Genomic DNA, 17,140 nt, shown 5'->3' with positions numbered 1-17,140 from the left:
GTTTTTTTGCCGACGTTTACTGACACCGCCATATTCAACGGGTGTTGAAAGTTATTTAATTAATCAGTAATTCTGCGCGCTGGCACACTCAGACTAGTGTGCTCTGAAATATGACTAGATAGCCAGAGTTAATTTACGAACGCACCCTCAATCTCCTATAATGTTATGTGTCGCTTATTGATAACGTAGGTTTTCGGGAACGGCGTGATAGAGTTGAGGGGTAGATTTTTTTTTGTTGTTGAGGGGTAGGGATATTCACAAAATTACAGTGAAACTTTCTGCTTTTCATCGGCAGGTTTTCTTGTCATGGTCCTTAATTTATAAACACAATTTTTCTCCACACAGATATTATATATGGAATAATCGGGATATATTGTATAAAAATACTTCTTTGTTTTTAGAATATTGGTTCCGAAATAATATCCTATTGGTGAGCCAACTGGTAAATGCAGAGGGTCTTTTACTCAGTTATAAGGAATTCTTATCACTTTACAAGGTCCCTGTGACACCTAAAGATTTTGCAATTGTTTTAGACGCCATTCCCTCTGGTGTTGCTCTGTTATTCAGGAACGTGTCAAGACCTGGCCCTCAGAGCCTACCTTCTATTGACCCTGTTGACTCATCAGTAGGAAAGATTTGTTTCTCTTTTGGTCCATTCAACAGAGCGAACAGAGCGATACGAACCTTGTTTCAGCAGGATGTTGTATCTATACCTTATGTCATGCCTTATTGGAATGGATTTATTGATAATATCTATTGGAAAAAAGTTTGGATGTTGCCACACACATACCTACTTGTTAACAAAATTAAGGAAGATTCCTTTAAAATTATTCATAAATATTATCCTGCCAACTACTATATGAAGAAGTTTAAGGAAAACATCAACTCAAATTGCTCCTTTTGTAATGACCACCCAGAAACAGTGTTGCATCTTTTTTGGCATTGTATTCATGTAAGAAAACTGTGGCAAGACATCAGTAGATTTATAATTGAACACATTTACGAAGAATTTACACTATTGTGGAGAGATGTACTGCTTGGATGCTTTACATACGATAGAAATAAGCTGAAACATTTTTATGTAATTCATTTCATTATTCTTTTGGCCAAATTTCATATACACAAATGTAAATTTCCAAACAAAAAAACAAATTTTCTTAATCTACAAAAAGAAATTGAACTGTATTTTAAGACAGTTAAATACTCTACTAACAAAAAAGCTGTTAGAATTGTAAGTGTATGTATGTCCCTTAAGGTCCTTATGTAATTGTAATGTGATATTGTACCCCCTAGCTCGATTGTCCATTGTATATAATCTATATAAACTTGTGTTCCCTCATGTACTTTCTGTATTGATTTGTTGTTAATAAAATAAAATAAAAAAATAAAAAAATCAAAAAATCAAAGTTGAGAGTTAGGGTGGGTGTTGTGCTGCGTTCATTAAAGAATGCGTATAGTGTATTGGAGATACAGAAATTGGAATGTGTGGGGTATAAATTATGTAGGAATAGAGGTTACATTGTATAGGTCATTTATACAACCCCTGCAAACCTCTCATGTTAGCACAGTTAGAAGGGATTGATAGGATGTATAGGGAGGGGTGGGAAGGTCATATGGTGTGATGATATTAATGCCCATAATGAAATATGGGAAAGTACGCATGAAGATAATAATGGGAACATAGTTGAAGAATGTATGGATTACAGGGGATTAGTATGTGTTAATGATGGGAGGGGGACGAGAATCAATGTACAGAGACATACTTGGACTTGACATTGGTAAATGCGGCGGTGGCTGGGAGGTGTGAATGGGAAGTGATGAGAGAATCCACAATAGGGAGTGATCATTTCCCGGTTCGATGTAAGGTCAATATGGGTGTGTGTATGCAGATTAGAGGCAATAACATGAGGTGGTACTTTGAGTAAGCTAACTGGAAGATGTTCACGTATCTGTGTGAGCGGGCTGGACAAAATGTATCAATGGAGGGGTCTGTGGATGAGTGCGCAGAGGCAGTAACGTCTGTAATTATATCAGTTGCAGATTTGACTGTTCCAGTGTGTTGGGGGGGGGGGGGGGGGAGGCTGATGAGGAGAGAGTGGGTAGATATTCAGGTCCTGTTGGGCCGTAGGCAGCTAGTTTCCTTATTTTTTAAGCTATGAATGGCAAATGTAACATGGTTCATCATTGATTTGACAGACCTAAAAAAGTTTAAATTTGATAGGCCATTGTGGAGGGGATTTGCAAAGGATTTAAATGGACACCTAAAATATGATTTCCTGATTTATCAATAACTCGGCCATCTCAAACTAAGTCAAGAGATGGGTCTATACTCCTTATTTGGTGTTATTTGGATGATGGGTTATGATAGGTTTTTCAAAGGTTTTCCAAAATGTCCAAGATGGAGGAAAATCTATCCTGACAGACCTTATGGGTCCTTGAGGCAAATTTGTTCAGTGTGAGGAAAGAGCCTACATCAAAGTTTCACAGCACCATCTATAGGTCAATCAGTGCCAATCTTTTAGACCAAGTTACTCATGGCCTCTAGTTTCGCTGTGAACCCCTAAATATTCAGTAAGGAAATACATTTCCCACATTTTGTTACTGCATCAGGCATTTTAATTCACTGTACACTACCTACCTCTTTAACGACCATGTAAATACACAATTTTTATGACGGTGATCAAACGTTTCACTTTTTAGTTAAACAAAATCTTTTTAAACTTTGTTCCAGTTGAACGACTCCTTCACCACGTTCAAGAAGGAGAAGGCGGAGAAAAACAGAATCCTGAGCGAGCAGAACGTCAAGCTCCAAGAGCATCTGTCTGAGGTGCGCTTCCAGAAGGCAAAGCTCTCCACACAGCTGGGGTTCGCCTCCAAGAGGTAATTTAATACAACTTAAACCACAACCAGGCAATAAGAAAAATCCAATGACAATACTGATGTGTATGCTCAGCATTGCTTTTTCAGTACTCCACCTGACTTATGTTGGACAATTCCGAGAAAATATGGCTATTGATCTTTTACCACTTTCCCTATTCGAATGCACTGAACACACACATCTTTTTGGGAAGAAGTGTCCATCTGCTGAAGTAAATCTAACCATGTTTGTCTTTCTCTCTGTCAGGTATGAGATGCTGCAGGAGAACCTGAACGGCTACAGGCGGGAGATCGCCGAGCTGCACGAGAAGAGACAGAAGATGGCTGCCACGGCTCAGAAACACGAGCAGATCATCCACACCATGACCCAGGACCTATGAGAAACTGACCGTGGCAGAGGTAAGGGGTCAGGGGTTAGGAGGTCAAGGTTGGGCCAGGTGGGGATAGTACAATTTGGATGGGGTATGTAAGAGAGGGATGTGAGGCAGAAGTAAGTCAACTTTGGCCTTTATGATTGACAAGCATTTAGTGCAAAATCATTTCTCCCCCCCGTCCTCTCCATTTCCTCTCTCTATGAGCAGAGCCCAGACTGAACCAGGAGAAGGAGCAGCGCAACCAAAACCTAGTGCTGATCAACCTCAAATCTATCCAGGTACAAACACACCAGGTTTAACCAGGTACATGTACACACACACACACACACACACACACACACACACACACACACACACACACACACACACACACACACACACACACACACACACACACACACACACACACACACACACACACACACACACACACACACACACACACACACACACACACACACACACACACACACACCTCAAGTCTGTTTCAGGTACGCACACACACCGCGCTGCTCTTACCCAAGTCAAGTCTAACCAGGCACACAGACTGTCTCCCCCATTTCAAGTCCAATACACTCTTCCCATAATCGTAAAGAAACCATCTCCATCCCTGCCTTGCTCTTGTCCCCTAGCTGACGATGGAGTGTACAGAGACAGAGACCAGGCAGTGTCTGAACCGCCAGATAGAGAGACTGGAGAGAGAGCACACACAGTTTAAGAAGAAACCGGCTGAGGAGGTAGAGCAGAGGCACGTGCTGGGCCACAACCAAGAAGTACAGATACACTGAAGTATTTTTTTCTCACCACCCAATTTACTTTCCTTGCCTCATTCTTTCTGACAGTGGTCGTCTTTATTCATGTTAGTTGTTTAGCATACACTCTTATCCAGATTAACTTTATGTGTGCATAAATGTCTCTATTTTTTTATCTGGTACTTTTACACCCGTGAGAATCGAAGTGCCATGCTCTACCAACTGAGCCACACAGGACTATTCCTCTCTGTCTCCTTTATCTCATCTCTGTCGCTTTTTCGTCCCGTTTCTCCTTCACAAACCCTTTCGTTCTGGAAGTGACCAAGAGCATAATAGATCTTCAGTGGCGTTTATGATCACATCACTTAGGCCCCCTCTCCTTCCTCCACCAATTCTTATTTTATTACACTCCCTCAGGCTCAACTGCTGGGGGCCAAGAAGCAGCTGGAGGCCCAGTGGTCTCCATACCAGAAAACCAAGGAGCTGTTGAAGAACGCTGAGCTGCAAGCGAACCTACTGAGGCAGCAGCTCAGCCACACTGAGAACCAGAATCGGGGTCAAAACCAGGACCTGCAGGGTCAGAGTTCAGGTCTGAGTCTAGGCCAGGGCCAGGGTCAGACCAACTCCAGGGTTCCCATCAGAGTGCCACTTGGAGGTAGGCATTGGCACTGCGAGCTGGGTTCTGTTGGGGAATCTCAACAATATGTGTCATCCAATCAAAAATGTATGGCTGAGACATTTCAGGATAGCAACTGTTATTGCAAATGCATTAGGAGTTTACATTACAAACCTCTCATTTTGAAAATGCTTTTTCTGGCCTCTACATCGCATTCTCTCTCTGGTTTGTCTTCATGTGATTGTGTTTGAAGCTCCGGTGACCGCTCCATCTCCGACCCTAAATCCCAGTCCCAGGCTGAACTAGGAGGCCCAGGCCAAGCTGCAGGAGAAAATAGAGGAGGCGCGCGGGCATCTGCAGTAGGCCGAAAAGCAGATCAAGTGACCGGCAGGAGCGTCTGCAGAACGCCAACACCAATTCAGAGCAGTACCGCACTGTGGTGCTCAGCGAAACAGGTACTGCACGAAGAAAGGTTCCAATTCATTTGGTTCTGATTCTGTTCTGTGGTACAGTGTTGTTTTGTTTAATAATATAACAGAGTAAGTAGCCTGTCTCATTAAACTCTGTACAAACTGACCCTGAACGTTAAAACCTCCCCATACTTTGCCATTGAAATTTGCCATTCATTTCCTCGTACTATTGACTAACCTCTTCCCTACACAATTAACAGTTTGGGGCTGAACCACAGGTACCAGTAGAGTCCAAACCAGATTATAATTTGATGCTTGAATTCCCTTAATGTCTTACATCCTCTCCACCCTTTGTTTTAGTCTCGTGTCCCCGTGGAGAATCGTCTGAAGGAAGCCCAGGATTTTCAGCGTGGGCTGGAGAAGAAGCTAGTGAATGCTGAGGAGAAACAGACCTCCGGGAGGAGAAGAGGAACGCTGTGGACATTTTGGAAAAACAGGTAAGATGGCCAATTAGTATTTTGTTCCAAAATACTGCTACAGAACATTAAAAGCCACAGCTTCTGTTAAATGTATTCATGTATTGTCCCTTGTAAACCTTCTTAGAACGGGCATGTTATTCTGGGCTCAATGAGTCTCCCTTCTCTGCCATCCTCCACTCACACCCTCCTCTCCCCAGGTGAATGAGCCGAAGAGGACCATGAGGAACATGCAGTCAGAGCTCCAGGAGGTGATGAGGAGGAAGGCTTCAGCTGTGACCCTGGAACAGAAGGCCATACAGGACAGCCTGCAACAGGTTGGCCTCAAACTGTCCCTGGATCAGATCAGAATGTGCTTTAGCCAACTCCTCCGACTATCGTAAGTAAGAGGAGTTGGCGAAAGCACTTGCAGAGCTGGACCTGGCTACACAAACTGATCCTGGATCAGCCAGTACCTGGTCAGATGCTCTCTTTGAATGGATTGAGAATTTAAGGACTGCACCAGCTGCCTTGGGTGTTTCTTACGGGTCCATCTTGGAGAAAACACAATTAGAAGTGAGAAAGTAAAACTTTGACTAACCGATTTCAAGACATTGCATTATACCAATAGTCTTTCACTTCTTCATTCTCTGAACTCTGCGCTAAATGTCTCTTCATCCTTCTCTCCCCCAACCCCCCTCTCAGGGCAAGCTGACGACAGAGCCCCAGAACAAGTACGAGCGGGAGCTGATGCTACATGTGGCCGAAGTGGAGGCGCTGCAGACGGCCAAGCGGCAGGGCCCGCAGGGGAACCAGAGCAGGAAGCAGCTGGAGGAAAAGGCCAAACAGACCACCACACAGCTTCAGAACTGCAACCAGCTGGAGAAGAAACTCCATGTAGGTTTGGTAGAAGGTTGAAGGGGACAGCCAAAGGGGGATGAATGGAGAGACTGGGCTCGACGGAAGAGATGAGGCTCTTGATGGGGAGGGTCGTATGATATCCACAATATGGAATAATAGTGTTGCAACGTTAGTAACTGCCAAAAATGGCAATGTGATTTGGTCAGTATTTTGCCAAATACTTAATGTACCCAACATATTGAAATGATCAGAGATTCATGGCTCCGTAAGTTCCTGTTGAAGTGTTATGCACCCCAGGCCTGACTTACCGCATGACCAACGTTATCTCTGTGAAAGTACAAAGGTCAGGGCCCGAAGTCTTAGAATCTCTCTATCCCTCTACCCTCAAGAATGATCTGTCCAAGCAGCAGAAGCAGGCAGACGAGCGGCACAAGCAGAACGGCCTGCTGCACCAGCAGATCGAGAGCCTGGGAGCCAAGATGGCGGCCACGGTGCTGCAGCAGCCTCCAGGATGAGCAGCCTCTACCTGTCCTTCAGTGAGGAGGGCAAGTCCCAGGAACAAATCCTGGAGATTGTCAGGTAGTAGATGGGGATAGGACTTTGCTTACTGTGCCAATTCCTTTACAGATCCAGTACTTGATACATGGTTGTGCTGACCTGTATAAGATGTATGTGTTATTACACATATATTGCTTGTGATTGTATGTATGTATTTATGCACCTATTGGTGATGCTGTGCTGCTGTTTGTTGAGGTGCAAGACAAATTTCCCGAAAGGGACACACAATAAATAATAATGATTCATTATTATTATACTATATCTGCGGTCACCTGAATTTCCTGATTGCAAAACTAAAATACCACACTAAGACATTATACACCACGTTTCCCAGACTAGATTAAGCCTTGTTCAAAAAAGTGTTCTACATTTAAAGCATGCTTTTAAGTCCAAGACTAAGCTTAATCGTTGTCTGGAAAACCGACCCTACAACAACTAATGGAGATCCACTAAAGCTGTTCCGAACCAGTACTTTAGTGAGTAAGCAGTTTGTTAAGCCTGCTCTGACCTTTCCTCCTGCAGGTTTGTGCGTCGTGAGAAGGAGGTCGCAGAGACACAGTTTGAGGTGGCCGAGGTGGAGACACTATGCTACAAACAACGAGTTGAACACCAGGACCGAGCGCTGAAGGAGCTACAGGAGAGCCTCAGTGCAGAGAGAGGAAAAGCTACAGGTGAGACTTGAGAGGAAGAAAGACATGAAGCGTTTGAGCTGCTGTAGATATCGGGGACAGTGGTCTGAAGTCATTGCACACACAGCTGGGATCTGTAACTAAATAGTAGTAATATGCTTATAGAGATAGCGTTGGCAATTTTCTGTTGCATTAAAACAGGTGAAATTGTTTGTTGTCTTGGTGCAGTTTGTTCTGTACAATTGGCCATTGACCTCTGATAAAATGCTTTTTTTGCCCTGTAATAGTTCTGATGTTATGCGTTTGCGCACCAACTCTCCTGTTTCCCTCTCTGCCCCCCAGCTGACCGTGAAGACGTTGACGCTGCATGATGAAGAAGAGGATGGGGAACATGAACGTGCCGGTGGAGACCAACAAGATGCTGAAGGAGGAGAGGCTGGAGCAGGAGCTGCACCAGACCCAGGCCAAAGTAAGGACTATACACTTTCTGTTGAGTCTTTAAAACATCCCCGTTAATAATTGGTACTCGCGACAGGATTTGTTTCTAAAGATGCTAGTCAACTGCAGTAATACTCTTCAATGTTTAATAGGTATCCTTGTGTTGTTTTCTGAAACAGTCTGTTGCCTATTGACCACATCCCTGAATATGAATCTGGTACTTCAGACATTTTAATAGTTTCATAAAACTCCATTGCTTTGATGCTGTACACTAAGAACCCTTGCTTCTAAACAAATACTGACAAAGTGCTCTTTTCCTCATGTGAAGTGAGTGTTTACCACCATCTCCCTGTCTTTCCCAGATGCGTAAGCTAGTTGGCGGACATCCCTCCCCTGCAGGACTCCAACTCTTGAGCTGAATGAAGAAGAATGGCATGTTGCAGGCTGAGAAGAAGCTGCTGGAGGAGGACATCAAAAGCTGGAAGACCCACGCACAGGTCAGAGGTCAACCTCGGTGGGTGCGTTATCCGTGCCAGGAAAACCTAAAGGGCCTTTTGAAATGTTATTTTTGAGTTTGAGCTGAAGCATTCTGGTGTGTTACCAGAGTCGTGGGTAGAGGCTCTGTGCCTGTTTCTATGGTTGTGTGTCATCATGACAGTATCCATTTTGACAGTCACCAAGGTTTGTCCCAGGCTTTTTAACGTTACTTGAGTCCTACACTTGAGTCCTCCTACACTTGAGTCCTCCTACACTTGAGTCCTCCTACACTTGAGTCCTCCTACACTTGAGTCCTCCTACACTTGAGTCCTCCTACACTTGAGTCCTACACTTGAGTCCTACACTTGAGTCTACACTTGAGTCTATACTTGAGTCTATACTTGAGTCCAAACCTTTAGTCTACACTTGAGTCTAAACCTAGAAGGTGGGGTCTGATTGTGATTGTATGTGTATCTGCCCCACAGCACCTTGTGAGCCTTCAGAAAGACACGGGCCAGGAGGAGAAAAAGAAGCTACACTCTGAGAGGGAGGCCCACCTCAAACGCATCCAGCAGCTCTCTGAGGAGGCCGGGAGACTGAAGGCTGAGATGGCCAGGTCAGTACACACACACACCTCATAGAAAAAAGACAATTTGTATACAATTCTTTATTTTTATTTATATAAAAGATAACCGACATTATCAAGCCTATTGTGTAACAGTATTTTCTAAACCAAAGAGGATTAGGTAAAGCATCACTATGTTAGCTACATAAAGTAGCTAAGAGAAAACATTTAATGTAGCCAAAGATTATAGGGTCCCCTAGGAAACACTGACCGAAACTTTGGTTCCTACCATGTCACAATATCTCCCCCCTGGCATTTTCATTCGTTCTCATGTCAAACACTACTGTATTCAAAATGCCCACTATTATATTTAAACAATATAATTAAAATAATCATTCTATTTCCATAGTTCCAACAGTTCAACCAAGTGTTTTGATCTAAATCGCAAGTCAAATCGCAATGTGCATTCAGAAAGTATTCAGACATATTGACTTTTTCCACATTTTGTTACGTTACAGACTTATTCTAAAAAAATTTTTTTTTTTTTTATCCTTCATCAATCAATGCACACTGTCCCATAATGACAAAGCAAATACAGCCACGCTCCCCATCCGTCCTGACAGAGCTTGAGAGGATCTGTAGAGAAGAATGGGAGAAACTCCCCAAATACAGGTGTGCCAAGCTTGCAGCGTCATACCCAAGAAGACTCGAGGCTGTAATCGCTGCCAAAGGTGCTTTAATTAACAAAGTACTGAGTAAAGGGTCTGAATACTTATGTAAATGTGATATTTCAGTATGTTATAACTTTTTTTTTTTGCTTTGTCATTATTGGGTGTAGACGGATGAAGAAAAAAATCAATTGTATCAAATTTAGAATAAGGTTGTAACAAAATGTGGAAAAAGTCAAGGGGTTTGAATTCTTTCCAGTCGTACTTTATCAAAAGCCTTTTCGAAGTCGGCTATGAATACCAGGCCTGGTTTCCCAGATTTTTGATTGTGTTCTATTGTTTCCAGTACTTGTCTTATATTATCTCCAATGTATCGTCCATGTAAAAAAAACTGTCTGATTTAGAATGAATAATATCCTACAATACCTTTTAAATTCTATGCACTATGCATTTTGCTAGAATTACACTGAAGTGTAAGAGGCCTCCAATTCTTTAAACGGACTGGATCTTTATATTTACCACTTGGGTCCTTTTTCAGTAATAATGAAATCAGACCTTGTTGTGTATCTGATAATCTGCCATTTATATAGGAGTGGTTAAAACATGCTAAGAAAGGTTCTCTGAGTATATCAAAAAAGGTTTGGTATACCTCCACTGGTATACCATCCAGCCCTGGAGTTTTCCAAGCCTTAAAGGCTTAAATTGCGTCAAGAAGTTCCTCCTCTGTAATTTGGCCTTCACATGAGTCTTTCTGCACAGCTGTTAATTTTACATTATTCATAGAAAGAAAATCCATACAATTAGCTTCGGTTAGTGGAGATGGAGGAGACTGAAATGAAAACATATTCTTAAAGTACTTTACTTCCTCTTTCAAAATATCATTTGGAGAATCATGTAACAAGTTTCAGTAAATTCTTTTTGGTGGCATTTCTATGTTAAAGATTGAAAATAATTTGGTGCATTTTTCCCCATATTCCATCCAGTTCGCTTTATTTTTTATGATATTTTACACTTGATCTTTCTTGAATAAGTTCCTCCATTGTTTTTGTTTTTCCTCTAACTTATTCTGAACCTCTATGGTACAGTTTTATTGCCATCTAACTGTACTGTTAGTCCTTCAATATCCTTTGTTAATTATGGACTCTTTTGATCTAAATTGCTTTTGTGTTAGAGATGAGTATTGAATTGCAAGGCACATTTTAAGTGTCCCATACAATAAGGGGATCTGCTGTCCCTATGTTATGTTGGAGGAAAAAGTCAGTTACAAATTCTTCTGTCCTAGTTAAAAACAAGTTATCACCCAATCAGCTTTGATTACATTTCCAATATCCTTGCCCACTTGGAAAATCTATAAGAGTAATATATATATGTCAATTATTTGATGGTCCGTGGTTGAAATTGTATTTGTATGATTCAGAATTACCATGTCAACGAAAGAGTCAAATGAATGGATGTACTGTGCATCAAGTGAAATCTGTTTCACATTGGAACCATTAACAGTGGCGGAGTTAAATAAATAAATGCCATTTAGTTGACAGCTTTATCCAAATCGACTTAGTCATGCGTGCATATAATTCTCATATGGATGGTCCCAGCGGCAATCGAACCCACAATCCTAGCGTTGTAAGCGTCATGCTCTACCAATTGAGGCGCAGAGGAGTTTAAATTCACTTTAACGCAAAAAATGCACCAATCACCCAGATAAGTTGTGACATGCAATTTTCCACTCACTCTGTTTCTATGTGTCATTTTAGAATGATAAAACACACATGTACACTCACACACACACACACACACACCCACACACACACACACACACACACACACACACACACACACACACACACACACACACACACACACACACACACACACACACACACACACACACACACACACACACACACACACACACACACACACACACACACGGGTTGGGAACAATTCATTCAGTTTCCAAGTCGATTTCAGAAACCGAATCGAAATGTAATAGTTGAGTAGGCTCAACTCGACTATAAACTCAATTATAAACTGTCCAAGAGATTTCTGTCCAAAAGATTTTTGTCCAGTAATTTTCTAATCCAGAATTCTCCACACTAGACTCTGTACCTACTCTGTACTTACTCCCCTCCTCCATAGAACCAACGCGTCAGTGACCAGAGCCAGATACAGAACCTGAGGGAGACCCTGTGCAAGGTGACCACTGAGAGGGAAGCTACCAAGAAGGAGCTGGACGCCAAGAACCTGGACATCCAGGAGAAGGCCAAGACCATCACGCAGGTCAAGATGAGCGGCCGCTGTTACAATACCCAGTACGAGACGCTGTAGATGCAGCTTGACAAGGTGTGTGGGAGGGTGCGGTGGGGGTAGTGTTTGTGTGGGATCGGGGATTCGTGTGTGTGTTTGCATGCCTTTGTGTACATTTGTTGAGCCTGCACGTTTTAACTTGTTTTAAGCTGTACCTGCACTTGCTGTATCATGTGTGTGCATCTACAATGACAGGGGCCAGTCAAACCTTCACTGACTGACTAATTCTGTTCCATTCTAATGCTATGCTCCTCTCCGCTTCCCATCCATCTCTTATCAGCTGGTGGCAGAAGCAGCAGCCAAGCCAGCCCAGGAGGAGGTGCAGGAGGCTCAACTGCAGGTCCAGCAGGCTCAGTAGGCCTCGGCCCAGGAGATCCAGAGCCTGAAGAAGTCCCTCAGCCAGGCCCGAGACCAAAATCAAAGACCTGGAGGGACAACTGGAGGGCATACAGAAGGTACTAGTAATGTACTTTATGTGTATGGAGCCAGTGCCTCCATAGAGTCAAGTAAAGTTAGCATGCAGAAGGTAATTGAAGACCTACACAGTATGTATGGAGCCATTTAAGTTGCTCGTTAGAGAACCATCCGTTATGATCAGATAGGTACTGTCATATTGTCCATATCAAAGACTGAAGTTATGAACCTTTGATTGTATTTGAATTTCAACAAAAAAGGGTTGTGTTTTTTTTTTAGAGAAGGGGCATGATTGTTTGTCATGGTTCTTGTCCACCCTGGTTCTGGATCATCCCTCTTGTCTTTTTACTGTACCTCATTCACCATACATCATTACAAAACATTTGACCCCCAAAAGCCCCTCTAATGGCAGCAGGCACATATGTCTCGTATGGATGAATAAAGTATTCTTCTTCTCCATCAACATGTTAGACTGTGAGTGAGCGCGACATGGAGATGGGGGGTCTGAAGCAGGAGGTGACCCGCATCCCGGAGCAGTCTACCCAGGCCCAGGGGGAGGTGACCAGGCTGAGACAGGAGCAGCAGGAGAAGACGGCCCCGGAGGAGCCGCTACGGCAACAGATGGCCGACGAGGAGGAGAAGACCAAGAAGGCCTCCATGGGTTCCAAGCAGAAGCTCAACCAGCTCAACAGTGGAAAATCAAGAAGCTGATTGAACAGCATGATCATTACACAAGTGCACCTTGTGCTGGGGACAATGAAAGGCCACTTTAAATGTGCAGTTTTGTCAAACAACACAAACACAATTGTCAGAATTTGGCAGTACATCCAACTGGCCTCACAACCTCAGACCACGTGTAACTACGCCAGCCCAGGACCTCCACATCCGGCTTCTTCACCGGAGACCAGCCACCCAGACAGCTGATGAAACTGTGGGTTTGCACAACCAAAGAATTTCTCCACAAATTGTCAGAAACCGTCTCAGGGAAGCTCACATGCGTGCTCGTCGTCCTCAGTCTTGACCTGACTGCAATTAGGCGTCGTGGGCAAATGTTCACCTTCGATGTCCACTGGCACGCTGGAAAAGTGTGTGCTTTACGGATGAATCCCGGTTTCAACTGTAGATGACTAACAATGTGTATGGCGTCGTGTGGGTCAGTGGTTTGCTGATGTCAACGTTGTGAACGGAGTGCCCTATGGTGGGGTTATGTTTAGGGCAGGCATAAGCTACAGACAACGAACACAATTGTATTTTATCGATGCCAATTTGAATGCACAGAGATACCGTGACAAGATCCTGAGGCCCATTGTCGTGCCATTCATCTGCCGCCATCACCTCATGTTTCAGTATGATAATGCATGGCCCCATGTCGCAAGGATCTGTACACAATTCCTGGAAGCTGAAAATGTCCCATTTTTCTGTGGCCTGCATACTCACCAGAAATTCCCCCTTGAGCATGTTTGGGATGCTGTGGATCGACTTGTACAACAGCGTGTTCCAGTTCCCACCAATATCCAGCAACTTCGCACAGCCATTAAAGAGTGGGACAAAATTCCACAGGCCACAATCAACAGCCTAATCAACTCTATGCAAAGGAGATGTCACGCTGCATGAGGCAAATGGTGGTCACACCAGGTACTGACTGGTTTTCTGATCCACGTCCCTACCTTTTTTTATTTATTTTTATGTATCTGACCAATAGATGTATATCTGTATTCCCAGTTGTGAAATCCATAGATTAGGGCCTAATGCATTTATTTCAATTATATGAACTGTAGTCTTTGAAATTGTTGCATGTTGCGTTTATATTTTTGTTCAGTGTATGTCTCTCGCATGTTTTTGTAGTCCAGATTTAAAGAAATTATTTAAATGATGTGAGAACTATCTGGGATATTTGTGTCATGACCTCTAAGACATATTTAGGTCATTTGATTCAATGAAATGTTGTGTGTGTGTGTATCGGTGTGTGTCCCAGTTGCAAAGGAGCAGCTGGCCAAGGAGGTGGAGGATATGAAGCAGCAGCAGGAGGAGCAGGAGGTGCGTCAGCTCCCTCAAGTCCTGGTATGAGGGCCGTCTCCACCTACAGGACCGAGAGATAAGGGAACTCAAAGACCACTGCAACGAACAACCTCAGAGGGACGAGCCCCGCGACCAGGGTAACAACGCAGCAGCAGCAGCAGAGAGCTCCAGAACAGAGGCATGTCAGCCAGAGGACTAACCAAGCTGCAGACGGGATGGTAGAAATATGTCTGAATCATACACTCTTAAAATAAATACTGTTTTGAAATCAAAAGTCAAAAATAACGGACACGTACCCAACTCTTAACACCATAGTTTGTTTCTCCCGTTTCTTACCAAACAGTGGTTCTTCCAGCTCTTCAGAGCAGCCCCCCACCGCCAACATCAAGCCCACCCCGGTGGCGGGTGGTGCCCCCAGTAAACCTTCCCCGATGCCTGGGAGCAAGTCCACCCCCAGAGCCAGCATCCGACCCATGGTTCCCGTCACGGTGCCCACCCCCACGGCCACTGTCATGCCCCATACACAGTCTGACAGCCAGGAAGGTGGGAGGAGTGGCTCGGTATTATATATTCGGCATAAGATGGTATACTGTCACCCAGGGCAGCAATAGATAGTATACTGTCCCCGGGGCAGCAATAGATAGTATACTGTCCCCAGGGCAGCAATAGATAGTATACTGTCCCCAGGGCAGCAATAGATGGTATACTGCCAACCCAGGGCAGCAATAGATGGTATACTGCCAACCCAGGGCAGCAATAGATAGTATACTGCCAACCCAGGGCAGCAATAGATAGTATAGTGTCCCCCAGGGCAGCAATAGATAGTATACTGTCCCCAGGGCAGCAATAGATAGTATACTGTCCCCAGGGCAGCAATAGATGGTATACTGCCCCCCAGGGCAGCAATAGATAGTATACTGCCCCCCAGGGCAGCAATAGATAGTATACTGTCCCCAGGGCAGCAATAGATAGTATACTGACCCCAGGGCAGCAATAGATGGTATACTGCCAACCCAGGGCAGCAATAGATGGTATACTGCCCCCAGGGCAGGAATAGATATTATACTGCCACCCAAGGCAAAAATGGATAGTATACTAACCCCCAGGGCAGCAATAGATATTATACTGCCCCCCAGGACAGCACTAGATAGTATACTGCCAACCCAGGGCAGCAATAGATAGTATAGTGTCCCCCAGGGCAGCAATAGAGGGTACACTGTCCCCAGGGCAGCAATAGATAGTATACTGTCCCCAGGGCAGCAATAGATGGTATACTGCCCCCCAGGGCAGCAATAGATGGTATACTGCCCCCCAGGGCAGCAATAGATGGTATACTGTCCCCAGGGCAGCAATAGATGGTATACTGTCCCCAGGGCAGCAATAGATGGTATCCTGTCCCCCAGGGCAGCAATATATAGTATACTGTCCCCAGGGCAGCAATAGTTGGTATACTGTCCCCAGGGCAGCAATAGATAGTATACTGTCCCCAGGGCAGCAGTAGACAGTATACTTTTAACCTGACCTTGAACCCCTATGTGTGTTACCCCTGCAGGGCTGCAGTCCTCTGAAGGTGGAACCCCAGTTGATAAGTACATTTGATTTATATATTAAAGCAATTGAAATTCATATTTTATATTTTCCTACTATGAGGTAGAGGAAGAGAAGGATGATGATGACGACCAGGGGATGGGAGAAGAGGAGAGCTACGAGGGGAGCGGAGACACCAACGAGCTGTACGAAGGAAAGGGAAACGTGACGGTCCCTGAGACCTTGGAGCCTGCTTCGGAGTTCGAGGAGAGCATGGGAGCTACAGACTCCAGCTCCCAGAAACAGGCCGACTCACAGAGCGGTGAGGGAGAGATGGACTGTTTAGTACGGGATTCATATTAGGAAGTCCCTCAGTTGTCAGCAGATGAAACACTGACGACTGAGGGAGTTTTGTCCGACAACTGAGAGCATTTTGTATGACAATTGAGACTTCCTAATATGGATTCTGTATTATGTAAAATTCATCTTTCACTTTCCATGCTGGGAAAAGAAACAGATAGAAGTGAATAGAAACTTCGGGCAGATGTGTGTGACTTAGTGCCTGCCGTATCAGAGTCCGAGACATGAGTCCTTTCCTCTGCTTCCAGGTGAGGGGAGCAGCAGCACCACAAGTCCTTGCCCATGGCCATGTCCGAACCCCCCCCAAGAGAACTACTACAGCCTACCCCTAGTACTCTACCACCTTTTCCTTTTCCTTCTCTACCTCCTCCTCCTCCTCCGTCCCCAGCCTCAGCCTGGACCCCTGTCAGGGGTGCCTGCCCCAGTCCATTCCCTGCCGACCCCCTGCCCCCACTCCTCTACATTCAGCCTGGGACCCCAACCCACACAGGTAAGATCCTGATCCAGAAAAACATGGGCTTTCAGACATAGATACAGATATTCAGATGTAACCTGTACTAACAAGCTTGATACTCAAATACAATACTCAAAATGTACTCTGAATCAGCTGTGCAAAAATGTTTTGTCTAATTTAGTGTCCTTGTGGTTGTTTATCCCACAGAGGCTGTCTGCAAGTCAGGAGCCCCCCCAAGAGAACTACTACAGCCTACCCCTAGTACTCTACCACCTTTTCCTTTTCCTTCTCTACCTCCTCCTCCTCCTCCGTCCCCAGCCTCAGCCTGGACCCCTGTCAGGGGGGTCTCTCTGTCTCTGTCTCTCTCTCACTCTCACTC

At 44.4% G+C, this 17,140-nt stretch overlaps 1 pseudogene; it reads left to right on the top strand.

Moving 5' to 3' along the window:
- The first annotated feature begins 1,726 nt into the window (after positions 1 to 1,726).
- LOC139551271 (nucleoprotein TPR-like) lies at positions 1,727 to 16,801 on the top strand (annotated as a pseudogene).
- Positions 16,802 to 17,140: the final 339 nt, after the last annotated feature.

Source organism: Salvelinus alpinus, chromosome 23 (assembly GCF_045679555.1).
Source record: "Salvelinus alpinus chromosome 23, SLU_Salpinus.1, whole genome shotgun sequence".
NCBI lineage: Eukaryota > Metazoa > Chordata > Actinopteri > Salmoniformes > Salmonidae > Salvelinus > Salvelinus alpinus.
Note: the sequence above shows the minus strand (reverse complement) of the source record. Positions and strands in the feature narration are given on the sequence as shown.